This window comes from Anas acuta, chromosome W (genome assembly GCF_963932015.1).
Source record: "Anas acuta chromosome W, bAnaAcu1.1, whole genome shotgun sequence".
Classification (NCBI taxonomy): Eukaryota; Metazoa; Chordata; class Aves; order Anseriformes; family Anatidae; genus Anas; species Anas acuta.
In genome coordinates this window covers 24,323,850-24,342,677 of record NC_089016.1, presented here as the reverse complement: position 1 = coordinate 24,342,677, position 18,828 = coordinate 24,323,850, and the positions used below count along the sequence as shown (strand labels likewise).

The 18,828-nt window shown below is 52.7% G+C and overlaps 1 protein-coding gene and 1 long non-coding RNA gene across 3 annotated transcripts in view; both read right to left on the bottom strand.

Moving 5' to 3' along the window:
* The window catches only part of LOC137846722 (uncharacterized), a 96,959-nt gene that overhangs the window by 16,738 nt on the left and 61,393 nt on the right, over positions 1-18,828 (bottom strand). The window lies entirely within an intron of this gene.
* Positions 8,001-9,856, bottom strand: LOC137846792 (uncharacterized). The gene is made up of 3 exons (XR_011090649.1): positions 9,707-9,856; positions 8,517-8,618; positions 8,001-8,104 (listed from the first exon to the last, which is right to left on the bottom strand). It is a non-coding gene; the product is annotated as an uncharacterized lncRNA (long non-coding RNA).

The window sequence follows — 18,828 nt, the reverse complement described above, 5'->3', positions numbered from 1 at the left end:
CATACACCGACTTTTAACAGTAACATTTCCCGTGCTTGTAAAGCAAATTTCGGTCCCTCAGGGAGGGTATAATTTACCCTTTCCATTCCTCAACATTTAGCGGACCGCGTCTGATTATTATATAATGCATTAGTCCAATTTCTGGAGGGTATCCCATATAGCGGGATTTCCATATTGCCCCTCGGAAGTGCAGTACACATCCAACAGTCAGATAAATTTAAAGATTGGGCAACTTTTTCAGGTATGTTTACATACGAGTTTTCCTTCCATGCTTGAGCTGATACAATAGTTACAAGCAATGTCCAAAGTCTATACGTGTTGCCTTTTCAATTTCAACTTATTGGGTCCCGTCATTTCAAGTGTCCATGGACCGTGCGTTGACTTCTTGATTCTCGTGTGGTGAATCCAAGTAGGTTGTTCTTTAATTTTTACTGCGGTGTATGGCGTAAGCAGCACCTGAAAGGGTCCTTCCCATTGGGGTTCCAAAGTTTTTTCTGCAAGAGACTTTACATATATACATGTATAATCTCCAGGTTGTAAATTGTGTATAGGTCTATCCAAAACCCTACTCCGGGTTCCAGCTACGTATTTTCCAATTTTGTCTAATTGTTTCCCTAATGCCACCATATAGGATGTCATAATTTTGTCTCCTGCTTGTGCTGACATCCCCTTCTGTATTCCATAGGGTTGTCCATACAGGATTTCAAAAGGGCTCAGTCCCTCCTTTGCTCTTGGCCTTGTTCGTATGCATAAGAGAGCCAAAGGAAGAGACTGAGGCCAGGCCAGATTCGCTTCCTGTCCCAACTTTACAATCTGTTGTTTGATCAAGTGGTTCATCTTTTCTACGTGGCCACTCAATCGAGGGTGATATGGGGTATGAAGTTGTCAATCTATACCTAGATGGCGGCTGATTTGTTGCACTATTCTTGAAATAAAAGGCGGTCCCCTGTCAGAGGATATAGTAGCTGGTACCCCAAAACGTGGTGTTATTTCCTGTATTAGTATTCTTACCACTTCCCTAGCCTTGGCTGTTCTGGTAGGAAACGCCTCTGGCCAACCTGAAAAGGTGTCTGTTAATACCAACATGTATCGGTTCCCCCCTTTTCTTGGGAGTTCCAAAAAATCAATCTGCCATTGTTGTCCAGGCCCATTACCCTTTCCAATTTGGCCTATCCCTAATTTTGGAGTATTTTGGGGATTAGTCTGGAGGCAAAGGTCACACTGCTGAGTCAGTTGTCTCACAGTGGTTCCTTGCTACAATTTCTCTGATCCAATGTTTATATAAGGCTTCAATCCCCCAGTGCCTCTTTCTATGTTCCTCTCTTATCAAGGGCCATATCATATAAGAGGGAATAATCATTTTCCCTTGGGGTAGAGACCAACCTTCCTCATTATAGGAACCTTCTAGATCAGTAATTAATTTCTGATCTTCCTTGGTATATTTGGGCTTATCTTCTAGGGAGATTTGCCCACTGGGGATCAGGGCCCCATCTGTTTTTACCACCTTTTTAGCTGCCTGTTTTACTTCTCTGTCTGCCAGCTCATTTCCTTTTTCAAATTCTGAGTTTGCTTTTTGGTGTGCTCTGATGTGCACGATTGCCACTTTCTCAGGGAGTTGAATCCCCTTTCCTTCCAGATCACTCCGTGTGCATGTACAACCCCAAAGGCGTATTTTGAGTCCGTATAAATGTTTATGATTTTGCCTTGGGCCAATTCCAAGGCTCTGGTCAGAGCAATTATTTCCACCTTTTGTGGAGCGTTCGCAGGTAAAGGCACAGATTCTACCACCTTTGGAAGTGGCAACTGCATAACCAGCATGTCGTTTGCCACTTACGACTTAGCTGCTCCCATCAGTGAACCAGTTTTCCGTGTCTTCCATAGGATTGTCTTTCAGATCTGGACGGCACGAATATACTGCTTTGATGGTTTCCAGGCGGTTGTGATGCACTGGGTCCCCTGTGTTCCCCCTGAGAAAAGAAGCTGGATTGACAATGTTGGTGACTACAATTTCCACATCATCCTGTTCAACCACTGTAGCCTGATATTTCAAAAATCTTTGTGGGGAGAGCCAATGTCCACCTTTTGCTTCCAGTACTGCAGATACCGTATGGGATACTAACACAGTTATTTTCTGGCCCAAGGTAAATTTTCGGGCCTCCTGGATTTTTAGTACTACGGCCGCAACCACTCGCAAACATCCAGGCCATCCCTTTGCAGTTGTGTCCAATCGTTTGGAGAAATCGTGTGCTAATATTCCCAGGGCAATCCCCTGCTTCTCGTGGGAAAAAAGGTAAAATGGCTTACTCACATCTGGGAGTCCCAAAGTTGGAGCTGACATCAGGGCCTTCTTCAGTAGCTTGAAAGCTTGTATTGCTTCCTTGTTCCATTGAAGGCATTTCTGTTCAGTAGTTGTGAGTGCATACAGGGGTTTAACAAGCAGTCCGTAATTATAAATCCATAGATGGCACCACCCGGTCATACCCAAAAAGGTCCATAGTTCCTTCACTGTTTGTGGTCTTGGAGTTTGGAATATTGCCTCTTTTTGAGCCTGTCTCAAGGTCCTTTCCCCAGTAGTGATTTCATATCCCAAATAGGTTACCTGTTGTTGTACTACTCAGGCCTTTTTCTTAGATACCCTGTACCCTTGGAGTCTGAGAAAGTCTGGCAGATTCACCGCCCAAGTCAGGCAGGTGTCCCTTGTTCTAGTAGCAGTCAGAATATCATCTACATATTGCAGTAATTTCCCTTCTCCTGGTGGGGCCTCCCAGGATTCAAGATCTTTCGCTAACTGACTTCCAAATATTGTGGGGCTATTCTTGAATCCTTGGGGTAACACCGTCCAGGTGAGTTGGGTCCTACGCCCACTCTTGGGGTTTTCCCATTCAAATGCAAATATTTTCTGGCTGGCTTCATGGAGAGGGAGGCAAAAGAAGGCATCCTTTAAGTCTAAAACTGTAAACCAGGCTAGTTCTGGTGTTAATACAGTTATTTATTGCCTGTAGATCCTGGACCACCCTATATGACCCATCCGGCTTGTGGACAGGTAATATAGGGTTATTAAAATTGGATTCACATTCCCTCAACAATCCTACTTTCAGTTTTATTATTGGTCGAATTCCTTCCCTATCTTCCTGCTTTAGAGCGTACTGCTCGATCCTTACTGGCTGCTTTCCCTCCTTGAGTCGAATCTCAACACGTGGGGCATTTCTAGCTCTCCCAGGTACATCAGTAGCCCAACTCGTCCTTCCATTGGAAGGTTGACTAGGGCTAAACTCATTACCTGTATATATTGTTGATCACTTACCTCCAGAGTAATCTCCCCTTTTTCAAATTTTATTACTGCTCCTAATTGCTCTAATAAATCTCTACCTAAGAGTGCCCATGGGGAGTTAGGCATATATAAAAATCTGTGTATGCCCCATTGTTTCCCTAACTTGTACTTCAAAGGTTGACAAAAATAAGCCTTTTCAGGTTGATCGGTTGCACCTTTTACCCTAACATAATCATTCCCTAAAGGCATTAATGCTTGATTTAGAACCGAATATGTTGCCCCCATATCAATGTTATTTTTGGAGTGGTAATTCATGTCAAGAAAATGGTTGATATTAATAAAGAAATTGGAAGATTTGGGAGAGTGGCCATGGGGGTTGGAAAGCCCAGTGGTTGAGATAACATTAGACTCTTAACGACGAGGCCATCAGGAATATAAAAGAGTTTAGAGGGAACAAAGAAGGGTGATTCAGGAGACTCCATGCAGTCTCAGGTTTCTTGTTCTCCAGCCATTGAGGCATGGAAGTTTCTGAGTGTTTACTGTTACTGTTATTTGCAAAGTTGTTTGACCAATGAAAAGTTGTTTTGAAAAGAACTGCTGTGGAGAGAAGGGTATAAGAGGGGAACCTGCCCTCAAGATAAAAAAGGAAGGCAACGCAATGTGATGAAGTTATGATCAATAAAGAAGCAGAAAAAAGGAATGAAAAGGAGCAGGCTGGTAGAATGGAGACAAGGACGGGAACAGGCACATTGATTGCTTCAAGAAGATGGGTTTGGCCAAAGTCAGCAAACTGCTCAGAGAAGCTCGTACAGACAGTCGCGAGAAATGGGCGCACTGGAGCTGGAGAGAAGCTCAAGCTGAGAGAAGTGGATCTGTGCACACGACTGCCTCTCGCTCGTCAGCAGTTGCGCATTATGGGGAATCATACGTCCTTAGGAACAAAGACATATGTCAATTGTCAGCGTTACTGCCCTGGTAACCTTAGAGCTTATTCTCCTTATTAACAATCGGACAGTTTATGAGCCTGAAATATGGGACCAAATTGAGGTCAAGGTGTGGGACTGCAACTGAAAATGACAAGGTTACAGTGGGATTGCTCAGCACCTGGCGAGCAGTCTCTGAGGCCTTAAAGAGCACTGTGGGCCCACAGTCAGAAACGTGTGGTTTGCCAGATAGTGAGGGAGCTGCGGGCTCCTTTACTGATCCGACTGCTACGCCATCGGCCCCTCTGCTGCTACAGCCATCAAAGGCTTTTGCTGTTACGTCCCCTGTTGACCTGGTCATGCCTTTTGACCCAGGCCTCATTGGCCTTGAAAAGGAGACGGATATGTTCTTCTTCGATATGGGAAGAATGGGATACATAAGGCCTGAAGGTCAAGTTGCTTGACAACTTTAAGTGAGACGTATTGTTCAAAAGCAATGGAAAATGGAGACTTGTTTGTAAACAAGAAAAGGAATGGAAAATGGAGACTGTTAAGTCATGGAACTTAAAGGATTGTTTGTTACCTTTTCTGATTGTATAGACATACTCGGGTTTAGTATGTAAAGCAATGTTCTGTATATTTAGAATGTTCGATGTTTGTGTGTGCATGTTGGTGGAGCGTAGACTCCCTGCACACCCAGCGCTGTTTACTTGCCTTTTATAGCTTTTATACCTTTTATAGCTTTTATACCTTTTATACTTTTTATAAATATTTGTTTTATAAATATTAAAAAATTCAGATTGAGTTGAGACTTCATTTATAACATCAATAAGAAATTTCACTTCCATTCCTCCCCTATCTTCATTATAACCAGTGGAGGAATCCGCTAGGATAGATTCCCCAGGTCCCCGTTATTCCTACCAAAATCAGGGGCTGATTACCCTAGGAAAAGGCTAGTCAGTTTGTTCTCTGAATCCGAGTGTTCGTGTTGCGCGCTAGACATCTCTATGCGGCTTATCGACCTCCCCAGCCAATTGGCTTACCTTAATTAAGGTATACCGTTTGTCCGCAACCACAGGAACTTCCTATATCCCTGCAGTGAGAGGCTGGGAGAGGAGCTCCTCCGAGAGAGAAAAAGGGTATCGGGGCGCGCCTAGGAGGACCGCTCCACAGTCGATCCCGAAGCTGAACAGAGTCCTCCTGCCTGGCTCGCCAAACTCATGCGCAGAAAAGACTCCACAACCATAGGGTTGCGATCCTGGGGTATCATGGCATACCGCTACTTGTGTTCGGGGAGCTGGTCAGAGCACCCACCTCCATTTCTGTTTATGGTGGCTGAGTTTGTTCAAGTAATCCCTTAATCCTTGACTTGATACCTGTCCCCTGCTGGTGGTTCTGCGGAGTCCTGCCTTTAGGCACAAAGACCCAGGACCAGCCCTTCAGAAACCCACACTGGCCACTTCTGATCCCTCCGTTGTCCCGCATGTCAGCTGCAGCGCCTTCCCTGGCCCTGGCTCAGTGCTCATTACAGCAATGGCTGACATCCCAGGAGAAGCCAGCCCGCTCTCTTTGGGCGCTACCTCAATGCATGACTTTGCTCACTTTGGCCCCTCCTGCTCTCTCCCCACTCCTGGTGCAAGGACGGAGTGAGAGAGCAGCTGTGTGGTGCTCAGCTTCCCACTGGGGTTCAGCCACAGCAGTCCTTTTGGGCAGCCAGCGTGGGGCACGAAGGATTTGAGATAACAGCATCACTGGCGATCACCTGATTTTCACCTACGTAGAAGCAAGCAGCTCCAACGCAGCCGTGTACCTACTGCTCCATGGGATGCTTCTATGCAGTCTAACCCCTCATGGTTCTGAACTACCCCTGCTGATAAGGATGTGACCTCCTGTAGCGCTGAGGTGATAGAATCTGCCGGAACATTAGTAATTTGCTCCACTGTAGCGGACGTTTAGTATAGCGTGTTGTGTTAAAGGCTAAGGAAGTTTGGCAGGACCTAAACCCCCTTGCGTTCCAACTTGTCCTCAGATATCAGAGGGGCTGGGGGTGGCTGGGTTTGGATTGTGAGTGATGTCCTGTTTGGAACTATAAATCCGGTTGTATTCAATAGACTAAATTATCGTGATCATGGATGCACATATAGTGTAATACACTTTCAGTCTAGTAAATGACTGGTGTAGTTTATTGGAGCAACACGAGCACAGGTTCTTTTGGATTGCCAGTGATGAAGACCCTGTCTGCAAAGCACGTGCAAATACCAAGAATATGACTAACACAACCAACTACATATACGTTAACTTGTGGAACAACTCTATAGAGGATGTTAGGTTTCCCAAGGAAGCACTCGCTATAACTGAGGGTTCAGATCTCGCCCTGTAGGCATCCCTGTAGGGGGGAAGAGAGGTTCAGCACGGCAGCCTTCGGCTGATGCCAGGAGTCAGCGACGTCCTCCCGACTTGTCTGCGGTGGTGTCTTCCCTGACATTTTCCTCTCTTGAGCCCTTTTTTTACTATGTTCCTACTTTTAGGTAGTGAGTGACTCAAGTCATATGCGCCTTTGTTGTGACTGGTATACATTTTCCTGGCTTTTGTTTTTGCTCAGGGAAATTCAGAGCGCGTGCTCAGTGAGAGGGAGTTGCACCTTGGAGGCGGGTAGCCTTGGGGATGGAGGTGTATTTTGGCACTGTAATGAGATTATAATGAGCAAAGTTCATCCAGAGGACGTGAGTAGGTTGTCAGTTAGACTCAGGGCTGGCCATGCAATCTATCAGTTCCGTACCATCAGGCTCACTCTAAAATCATGCTGTTCCTAGCAAAATGGCCCGAGGCCCAGGAAGGCCGAGGCGGTGGGTTGCTCTAACACGCTGTGGCCAGGGAAGCAAAAGCTTTCCTTCCTCTTGCTTTCACAGCCTAGCAGAGCAGCTTGGTGCTGTGGAGTTTTCTAACCGTTCAGTTTTCACACAAAAAAATGACACGTTCAAGCAGTGAAGAAAGAGGGCTGTTTCTTTGGGGAAAGTCCAGCAGAGGGGTTACTCGGCGGGGCCCGAGGGCTGGAGCTGGGCTCAGCACTGAGCACAGCTGCAGCAGCACAGCCAGCCAGCTCTCGGGACACGGGGCCTCCTCTCCCACACCCTCCGGAGCCGGTAACGTAGTGCTTGCAGGCTGAATGTGGAGGAAGTTCTCGGGACCAGGATGGTTTCAGTCACCAGGGAGGAGACCGAAGGGCTGCTGTAGCCCTCCATGCTTCTCAGGGATGACATGGAAAGGAACGGAGTGGAGGTCAGAGCCCGTATCAGTGGGAAGCACGCCCAGGAACCCCTCCTGCCAAGGCCACCCCACCTCCTCAGCTGGGGCAGGGGTCGCAGCTCACTGCCCAGGGTCTTTTCTCCTCCCAGTCAGTTCCTGCTGATACCCCACTGCCCTCACTCACCCTCGATGATGTTCTTTAGCTTCTCCTCACGCCCATCCACCAAGTGCTGCCCGGCAAGCCCTGGCTACACACAGCCCATCACAGATCCCGCTGGCCAGCTCGCCCCAGACGCAGTCCCCCCCTCAACATCCCTGCCGGCTTGGCCATGTGTGCCCAAGTGTGACAACACCCAAGGAGGCTGCGAGGCACCCGCTAAGCTTCCCACCAGCAACCACTGCGTGGGCAGGGGGTGGGCGAGGGCAGCAGGGAGCCCCCACAGGCACTCCAGGCCCACTCTGAGCAGGCAGTGCTCTGCAGCCATGTGGCTGATTCAGCAGCAGCTGGGGCTGCGGCCAAGCTGCTGTGGGGCACAGAGGGCCCATGGGGTTGTGACTCACCAATGAACCTGATGGCCGCCTCTTGCAGGGGCTCCCGGGGGCTCCACAGGTATGGCAGGCTCTGGCACAGGTAGTCATCCACTCTGCTGCTGTGCCCCACCAGCTGGAAGAGAATAGTACATGTGGATGGGGCTGGTGCAGCCTCGCCCCTTGGCCAGGCCGGCCCTGTACGTGGGACTGGCTTCCCCTGCTGGGATAGCCTGATGCCCAACCAGCAGCCAGCTGGTGCTGGGGCCAGGCTTTGGAGGGAGCAAGGGGCAGGGTGCTGAGGTGCCACCCCACTGCCAAGGGTCAGCTGTCGGTATGCCTGGGACCTGGGAGAGCGACGAGGCTGTCGAAGAGCCTGTACTGCTATGTGCTGGGGCGTGGGGGTAGGGGTGCGTGTATGGCTGCAGGCTGGGGGCTCTGGCCTGCAGCAGTGGCTAGAGGCAAGGGTAGCCACCCCACACCCTGGGCCAGGGCTGGCAGGCCTTGTCTGGGCCAGGTTTTGGGAGCCCTCGGGCAGTTGTCCTTACCAGACACTTGCCAATCCTCTGTGGCTGCGCTGTCTCCAGCAGGTTCCTGAGCTGCTTCCACTTCAGGAGCTTGGCAGCACCAAGGAGGGCTTCCCGAGAGGCCTGCAGAGCAGCAGAGAGTGGGAGATGAAACCACTGCGCATGGGACAGGCCCTGGTTGTCCCGCACCTTGGCGAGGCTTGGGGGCTTTCCTGGCCCTTGCTGGGGAGGTGCAGCAGCTGGGGAAGGCATCTGCCAGAGGGTTCAGTGCTCGGGCAGAGGTGTGGGGCAACCACCAGCTTCGGCACTTCATGCTGCTGGGGCTGCAGGACAGAGGTCCCCCAGAGCTGCTTATCTGCAGCCAAGGCCAGCAGGCAGGTGAAGCGCTGCAGTCACTGAGGCACCAGGGCAGGAGGCAGCCAGGGACACCACGCACGGGGACCCCAGCAGGCTGTTCCCTAGGGCCTGGGCTTCAGAGCCCGCCACCGCGGACACAGGGCCAGACCCCTGCCCTGGCTGCGGCTTCCTTCCCAGGCTGGTGAGGCTGGCAGCCATGCTGGCTCCTGCAACCCCTGGCAGGGGCTGCACCCTTCTGCGTGGCCCAGAGCAGCCTGCAGGCCAGGGTTTCTGCAGTGAGCACGCTGGCGGCTCCAGGGTGCTCGTGCCCAAGAGAGCAAAGGAGCATTCAGCCTAGGCATCTGGCGGGTCCCTGTGCATAACATGGGGTCGACAACTGTTGGGCACCTCACCACTGGCCTCAGACACCTGCAGGCACACCTGAGATGCCTGTGAAAACTCTAGTGCCTAGGTATCTGTGGCTATGCAGCACTGCTGAGCACAGCTGGGAGCAGGCAGGGCAGGTCTGGAAAATGTCCGTGCCCACCTTCTTGGCCCCTGACAGCTCTGGGGCTGCAGGAAGCCTCCCAGTGGGCTTTTCTGTGGAGGGCTGCATGCGGGGCTGGATGTGGGGCAGGGAGAAGCCCCTCCGCTCTGGCCCTCTGTGCGGGCGGAGGCGTAGTAGGGGCAAAATGGCTGTGGTGGGCCTGGTGCAGGCACAGAGGGGCTCTGCACCTTTCTTTTGGATTCAGGAGCTTCGGCCCTGAGGTGAGGCACATTCAGAGGGAGCCTTGCTAACAGCCCGTGCCCCTAATGCTCAGGCCCTCCTGAGGGGTGTTGCCCCCTCAAGTGACTGCTCAGCTTAGTGTCCCCACCTCAGCCACACGCTGGTTCTGGTCATGCAGGTGGAAGAAGAGGGGGAGGACGGTGCTCTGCACTTGCTTCTCCATCTCCATCTTATGGGTGCCCTCTGCAACCTCCATGGCATACTTGCAGAGAAGGACGGAGAGCTCTCTCATGCAGCTGGATTCCTGGTGAGACAGAACAAGGGACGACCTCAGTCCAGGCTCTTCTGAGCTCACAGTGAGCAAGGGGTCGGTGTGGCAGACAGGGAGACACGCTCCTGGCTCTCACTCTGCAGTGAGCTGTGGCAGGTAGGCCAAGTGTGTGGGCAGTCACGGCCTTCATACTGATGTCGCTGTTGGCATCCTGCACTTGCTGCATGACCTCTGGCAGCAGGTCTTGCAGAGTTACTGCCTACATGAAACACAGCAGTTCTGTTCCAGAAACACCGAAGACCATCCTGGCAGAAGCCCTTTGCTTACAGCAGGCACAGCCCAGAGCAGAGGTCTGTCTCCAGGAGCGTGCTGAGGCCCCTTGAGACAGAAGGCTGCTGCCTTGGGTTGCAGAAGCAGCCACTCGTGTCAGCCTGGCCCCGTGCGGGGGCTCATCTTCCCAACCTCAGCAGGATGACTGCTCTGGGTAGAGTGCTCCTGCAGCTGAGGCAGCCCTGCGCTGGCTGGCCTGGGGCCTGGCATTGACCTCTTTCTGGCACAGCAGGAGGTGCCTCTGAGCGGACACTGGTGCCGCTCTCCTCGTGCTGCACAGTCCAGGCAGGGGCTGCCCAGAAGCGCTCAGGGGCTGATGAAAAAGGCAGTGAGAGCAGTGGAGCCACTACCGCCCCTCCCGATTCTTGGCAAAGTCCAAGCAAGCCTCTGCGGGCAACAGCACCTACAGCCCAGCCCCAGGCAGATGCCGCCACTTGGCCCAGATGCCCCCACGCACCATCTTGGGTCTCGTAGACAGCGTGACGAGGCTTGTAACCGCCATCCTACGCAGCACCGAGGACTGACTGCGCAGGTGTGAACGAAGAAGGTCCAGGATGCAGTCATTGACATGCTGCTCAAAGTCTACGCAGTCCAGCAACTGAAAGACACCCAGCAGCCCAGTGAGAGCCTGGCCCAGCCGGCAGGACTCCTGGCAGCACGCTGAATCTGCCAGAGAGCCCAGAGTTTCAAGGCACCTTGGAGAGGCACCGCTTGCTGCTAGGCCCTACCTCCGTGAAGACAGCCACGGTGGCGATCTCCTTGTGCTTCTGTCTCTGGCAGAGACCTCTGACTGCCTCTTCAAACACCGAGGCACAGCAGAGCGGTGCTTTGCTTCGCAGAGCCCTGGCCAGGGGAAGAACGCATTGGTAGTACCAAGCCGGGCAAACAAACTTCCTTGGGACTGTGCTGTCAGCGCTAGCTGTTATCCCATGGGCCAGACCAGGGCAAGGCTTGCATTTCTGCACTCTGCTTCAGCAGCTGGTGCCATCCGCTTGAGGAGAGGCCGCCCGCCCTTCACCATATACCTTGCCTTTGCAAACATGGAGGGTGACGAGCACAGATGTGCTCGATTCACTGAGAAACGCCCTGCCTACACACAAGTTGTGGCCTTCCAACAGATGCCATTTCCTGACCACTTTGGATCCCCAGGCCACTGAGCCTTCCCGCGCTCTCTGGCCACCCTTCCGGCTCCTCTGCCACACAGCTCCAGTGCAGGCTGTGGCACTGCCTGCAGAGCCAGCCCCAGCACTCTCCTGCACCACTGGTCCCCGAGGAAGGAGTGCATTGGAAGGTGACAGGTCCTGCGAGTCCTCCTCTTGCACTGGGCAACAGCAGCCCTTCACTGTGATAAATTAGTAGGGGTTTGTTCATTGTCCTTGAGAATTTAAAGAATCTACTGAGGAGATAAGGTTTCACAACTCACGGCATTGTAACATGGGGACAAATGGGGAAGGGGGGTTGGGTAAATATCCTTGTTAAAACAAAGATTCTGTAAGATACCACCCATCCACCGCAAGACATCTTGTTTTGCCCCCACCTGAACACAAGCACAACGCGTGATCACCGGAGGAAGAATAACGACCCCCAACAACAGACTGCGCAGCCTCAGAACAAGTCTCGACAAGTCGACAAGGCGACAGGTCTCAACAAGTCGACAGGTCTCGACAAGTCAACAAGTCTCGACAAGCCGGAACTTCAATGCTATAAAACAGCAACACTGGAAAGGGGAAGTTGCGTGCCGTGGTGGAGTGGAGACTCCCCAGCCGCCCAGCGCTGTTTTGCTTGTGTCTGCTTACTTGATTAATAAAATAATTTCAATAGACCAGTAAATTGTGTGGTCTAACTTATAACATTCACCAAGGAGCTCTCAGAGGCAGCAGCATGGAAATCATAGAATGAATCATAGAATGGCTCGGGTTGGAAGGGACCTTAAAGATCAAAGAGGCCACTCCCCCTGCCGGTCTCTCCTGAGATCCCTCAGTCACCAGCACTGAGGGTCAACGCTGTCCCTCGGACCCCTGGGGACACCTCACCAGCCACGACGAAGGGGATCACGTGGGGCCCTCCACCTCTGGGGGAAGAGTGCCAGGGGAGACAAGGACAACTGATGAGGCGCTCACCTAGTCAGCACAGCAACACCTGTGTGGAAGGTCTCATGTCTTAAAAGCGTGTCCCAGCCACCCTGCGTCTGGATGTCTTCAACCAAAGTGGCACCCCCCAGGTGTTGGAAAAGAGCTCTCATGGTCATCACCGCAGTCCTGCATGCAGAGCACAATGCGCGTCACATGTGGCGCCCCGGCCCTGGCTCCGGCCTGGGGCACAGACCTGGCAGAGGGGATGGAGCACCTGAGAAAGCTGCCTGGAGGCCACATGCACTCCCCCATCTGACTGCTGCTCCTGCTGAAGTCCTGCAGTGTGCACTCATGGATGAAGGAGATCTGGAAGAGCATGGCAATGTAGAGCTTGTGGAAAAGTGACTGCGCAATGTTTTTACTGGAGGGCAGCTGGAAGATCATGTTCATGGCACTGGTTACCTGCAGAAAACAGTCAGGTGCAGCTCTCAGTGCACGGATGTCCCTGCAGCACTGCCAGAGCTTGCGGGTTGGGGGGTGAGGGAGGTGGGGGTGAGGCATCGCTCTGAGCTGACGGAGGCACCGGGCCAGAGCCCGCTGCCTGGCTGCCTGGCCTGGGGCCCAGCCCCAGTGGCTCCCTGGGTTCGGCTCTGCTTTGTGGCATGGGCAAGCCAGCTTTTCGTGTCCAGAGCAAAGGGCCCAGCAGGCCCCGGGGGTCTTGCCAGCTGTCCTCAGCTCCCTGGGCCAAACCTTGCAGCCTGCTTGGGCCAGGCAGCCGCCCTGCCCGGGGCTGCCCAGCAAGGCAGGAGCAGGCGGGGAGGGAGGAGGACAGAGAGCGGCAGGGCAGGGGTGGGCTGCGTGCCTGTGCGCAGTGGGGCCCCAGCAGTGCATGTGGCCCTGCTGGGCTCTGGCTCCCAGCCCCCCTGACTGGGGAGCCCCGGGGGAGGCTGTCATTCGGGGACAGAGGAAGAGGGGAGGAGGGGATGGGGAGGGGAGTGCAGCCCCACTGGGGGTGAGCGAGGCCTGGTCCAGGAACTCACAGCCCAGGAACGGACACAGCTGTGGTGTGGGCCAAAGCCATCGTGCTCAGGCCCTGTGCGTTGCTGTCCTGGTTTCAGTTAGAACAGAATTAATTTTCTTCCTAGTAGCTGGTAGAATGCTGTGTTTTGGCTTAGGATGAGAAGAGTGCTGATAACACCCCGATGCTTTAATTGTTGCAGAGCAGTGCTTATACCAAGCCAAGGACATCTCAGCCTTTTGCTCTGTCCTGCCAGCAGGCAGGCTGGGGGTGCAGTAAGAGCTGGGAGGGGACAGACCCAGGACAGGTGACCCAAACTAGCCAAAGGGGTATTCCATACCATCTGACGTCATGCTAAACAATATATAGGGGTGGCTAGCCGGGGGGAGGGGGCCGGACTGCTCGGGGTTAGGCTGGGCATCGGTCAGCGGGTGGTGAACAATTGCATTGTGCATCACATGTTTGTACATATTATTAGTAGTAGTACTATCATCATCATTGTATTACTATTATTATTATTATTGTTATTATTATTTTCCTGTCTTATTAAACTGTCTTTATCTCAACTCACGGGCTTCACTTTCCATTTCTCTCCCCCGTCCCAGAGAGGGGAGGGGGAGGGTGAGCGAACGGCTGCGTGGTGTTTAGCTGCCAGCCGGGTTAAACCACGACAGTTGCATCAGCAGGTTTCTCAGCACGCCCTTTGCAACGCGGGGCTCGGAGATCATCATCTGCCACATGGCTGTGGCAACCCTGCAGAGACAAAGCGTGATGTCGATGGGGCCACCCCAGCCACTGCCCCTTGGCCTGTGCCAGCCCTGAGGGTCCTGAGCTGTGCCAGAGGTGGGTGGGTGGGCCCTGTACCTATCGCACCACGGGAAGACCTCCAGCAGGCCCTGGACCGCGTGCCCAGGGTGCAAGGAGGTGATCTGGGAAAGGGTCCTCTTCAGGATGTCCAGGAGTGATTCCTTGCTGACCGACGCCAGGCGGTCATGGATGATCTGCATGACCTGTGGCACCTGGAGGAGAGACGAGGGAGAATGGAGCAGAGCACAGCCATGGCCCCAGCTGCCACCAGCAAATGCTTCCCACCTGTGGCTCTTTGCCAGCCCGAATGGCTGTCGGGGACTCCCAAGCCCTGGACCTGGGCCAAGGGGAACTGCCCCCGAGAGGGTAAAAGCACAGGGCAATCTGTCTGCAAACTGCTAACCTCTTCCATCTGTGAGTCTGTGATCATATCCAACACGCGGGCAACCATCTTTGTGTCAGAGACCCTGGGGTGTGTCATGCCCTCCAAGATGGTGAGGATGAAGTCCGTCCTCTCGATGGGGAAGAGGAAGCTGCCAAATACCTGCGAGAGGGAAGACATGTCACACAGCCTGCCTTGGTGGCGGGCTGCAGCTGAGCAGCGAGGGCAGCTCTGGAGAGAGAGCCAGGGCAGTGCTGGCACTGTGCCCCCAGCACAGGCAGGAGCACGAGCTGGCGTGGGCTTGCAAGGGCCGGCCTGGGCTGGGGTGACTGTAGCCTCAGTGGCTGTGGAGAGGGAACTGCCCCGCAGGGTGAAGGCAGGTGGTGGAGGTCAGGGTTAGGGTACACTTGGCGGTGTGTAGGCAGCCAGGCCTTGTGGGTGGCCAGGACAGCTGGACCCGCAGTGCTGACGCTGGCCACTGACACTAGCCTTGTGGTGCTCCCTGCTGAGATATGGTGGGACCCTGCAGCCGGCTTGCTGGGAGGCCGTGACGGACCCTGCCTCCTGCCCGCAGTTCTTGGGGCACTGGTTCATCCAGGTCTCCTGTCAACCTCACAGCCAAGAATCCCAGGAAGAGAGGGGCTCATTACCGTCAGCTTGTTAGCAGCGTCCTTGGGCAGGAAGGTGCTTGGGCATTCCCGCTCCAGCCTGAGCTTCGGATAGGTAGGTGTCATCATGTGGCCTGGGCAGCAAGGCAAACAGAGGGTGGGTGAGTGGTAGGAATGATGGAGAAGCTGCTGCTTGGAGAAGACAGCTGAGAACACCAAGCAGAGCTCTGATTGTGGCAGGGCGCTGTGTCTGTCAAAAAGGGGCACTCTGTGTTGGGTGGAGGGTAAGGGGTGGGCACAGGAGACATGCCAGGGAGGAAATGGGTCTTCTGTTGCAAGGGGGAGGAGGGCAAACCGCCTCGCAGTCTGCAGAAAGGCCAGAGAGTTTGGTCCGGCTTTCTGCTCTGAAGCAGGAGAGAAGCCCCACGATGCTGCTACTGCTACAGGCTCTCCAGTCCACTGGTTCTCAGGAGTGCTACTAAGCCACTGCCCCAGGGGACATCCTGCTGCTCCAATAGGGGCTGGGGGAGCCCCCTAGGGTTGGTGCAGCACGGCTGCTCCCCTGCTCCACCCTTGGAGGAATGTGCTGCTCTTTCCTCTAGCTGGGGAGGGCGGACAAAGCGGCGTATCACCATGCCTGGTCTTGACTGGGCCCTTGTGTCTGGAAGGTGCTAGCCCACCCCAGCCTCTCTTACTCTGTCGCACCATCACGATCCTGTGAATGGCGTAAAGAGCCTCTGCAGACCCACAGCTGATGTTCTTGTCCTCCTCGGCACAGCACAGGGTGAGGCACCCCATCAGCTGCCCCAGGAGTGGCACAGGCTTCGTCTGGAAGGTGCGAACGTTGACTGTGCCCACTGTTTCTGAACGAGTCCTGGGGTTGAGAGGATGGACAGTGGCAGCTTGGCTGCGCTAGTGCACTTGAGACACCAGGAAGGGGTGAGGGAGTGCTTAGAGGTTGCCTGAACCACCAGCTCCTTATTTGCATCAGAGAAGTGGGGATCAGGGCCTCGCTCAGACTGGCAATCCTCCCCACGGCATACCGACGCTTTGCCGCTTTCTCGGATCTTGTGTAGGGCAGCAGGGCCTGAGAAGAGAAAAGCTGCTGGTTTGCCTTGGGATGCAGTGGCAGCTCCCGTAGCGGCATCTCTGCCAAGTGCCGGGCAGGGTTTACGCAGCGTGCCCAGGCTTCTCCTGAACAAGAGAAGAGCCTGGAAAGAGGGTATGCCCCGTCGCGGCCTTGGGGACAGACCTGCAAGATAATCTCCAGCGTAGTGGCAGTGTAGTCCGACGAAGTACACACCAGCACTTCCAGCACGCTGTCCAGAGATTTCAGAATCTGTAAGGAAGACAGAGCGGGTGGTGCTTTTTTGCTGGTCCTTCCTCATGGGAAGCTGGCTTGAATGCCTGCTGCCTGAGGCAGGCCTCAGCTGCCCAGTGGTGCCGGCAACCTGCCCAGTGCTCTCCATTGTCTCCCTTTCCGGCTTTTTTCCCTGAAGGGAGAGAAGCAGGAGCTGGAAAGGGCTTTGTGCACTGCATGCCATGACTGCCCTCTATCCCTGGCTCAGCAGCATGGGAGAGGGAGAAGATGCCTCCACACAAGCCTTGCCCACCCAGTACGGGTCCCACCTGGTGACCCCAGGCCCTGACATCTACAGTCAGGCATCTGGGCACTGCTCCTAGTGCCAGCCTCCAATGGGCACCTTCTCTCCTCTCCTTGCAGCAAAAAGAACCTAGCACTGCTGTCACAGCATATCGGCCGCTGCATCAACACCATCAGCTCTCTTGCTTCAGAGAGGGAGAGGGGCAAGTTGGATGCTTCACTTTATGCTCAGGTAAGCACCGAGTGAGCTACAGAGGTAAAAACAGACGGGGCCCTGATCCCCAGTGGGCAAATCTCCCTAGAAGATAAGCCCAAATATACCAAGGAAGATCAGAAATTAATTACTGATCTAGAAGGTTCCTATAATGAGGAAGGTTGGTCTCTACCCCAAGGGAAAATGATTATTCCCTCTTATATGATATGGCCCTTGATAAGAGAGGAACATAGAAAGAGGCACTGGGGGATTGAAGCCTTATATAAACATTGGATCAGAGAAATTGTAGCAAGGAACCACTGTGAGACAACTGACTCAGCAGTGTGACCTTTGCCTCCAGACTAATCCCCAAAATACTCCAAAATTAGGGATAGGCCAAATTGGAAAGGGTAATGGGCCTGGACAACAATGGCAGATTGATTTTTTGGAACTCCCAAGAAAAGGGGGGAACCGATACATGTTGGTATTAACAGACACCTTTTCAGGTTGGCCAGAGGCGTTTCCTACCAGAACAGCCAAGGCTAGGGAAGTGGTAAGAATACTAATACAGGAAATAACACCACGTTTTGGGGTACCAGCTACTATATCCTCTGACAGGGGACCGCCTTTTATTTCAAGAATAGTGCAACAAATCAGCCGCCATCTAGGTATAGATTGACAACTTCATACCCCATATCACCCTCGATTGAGTGGCCACGTAGAAAAGATGAACCACTTGATCAAACAACAGATTGTAAAGTTGGGACAGGAAGCGAATCTGGCCTGGCCTCAGTCTCTTCCTTTGGCTCTCTTATGCATACGAACAAGGCCAAGAGCAAAGGAGGGACTGAGCCCTTTTGAAATCCTGTATGGACAACCCTATGGAATACAGAAGGGGATGTCAGCACAAGCAGGAGACAAAATTATGACATCCTATATGGTGGCATTAGGGAAACAATTAGACAAAATTGGAAAATACGTAGCTGGAACCCGGAGTAGGGTTTTGGATAGACCTATACACAATTTACAACCTGGAGATTATACATGTATATATGTAAAGTCTCTTGCAGAAAAAACTTTGGAACCCCAATGGGAAGGACCCTTTCAGGTGCTGCTTACGCCATACACCGCAGTAAAAATTAAAGAACAACCTACTTGGATTCACCACACGAGAATCAAGAAGTCAACGCACGGTCCATGGACACTTGAAATGACGGGACCCAATAAGTTGAAATTGAAAAGGCAACACGTATAGACTTTGGACATTGCTTGTAACTATTGTATCAGCTCAAGCATGGAAGGAAAACTCGTATGTAAACATACCTGAAAAAGTTGCCCAATCTTTAAATTTATCTGACTGTTGGATGTGTACTGCACTTCCGAGGGGCAATATGGAAATCCCGCTATATGGGATACCCTCCAGAAATTGGACTAATGCATTATATAATAATCAGACGCGGTCCGCTAAATGTTGAGGAATGGAAAGGGTAAATTATACCCTCCCTGAGGGACCGAAATTTGCTTTACAAGCACGGGAAATGTTACTGTTAAAAGTCGGTGTATGGGGGACAATGATAGCAGCGAACAAAAGATCTTGCGTGATCTGGGGCTTAGTTTTGGTCGGGAACCTGACTGTTCAAAAACGGCAAATGTAGGGGGATATAATCTAGCCAATTTAAGGTCATTTTGTAATATTACTATCCAAGTAGCATACGACCCTGATAAGGAGTCTGGAGTGGATGGATCTTTGGAAAGTGGGTGAAAATTAGGTATAGGGTATTGGTGGCTATGTGGTGATGGGAGGGCAAGGAAGAATTTACTACCTAATTGGAAGTGTTATATATGGAGTGGTAATTCGTGTCAAGAAAATGGTTGGTATTAATAAAGAAGGGGAAGATTTGGGAGGGTGGCCATGGGGGTTGGAAAGCCCAGTGGTTGAGATAACACCAGACTCTTATCGATGAGGCCATCAGGAATGTAAAAGAG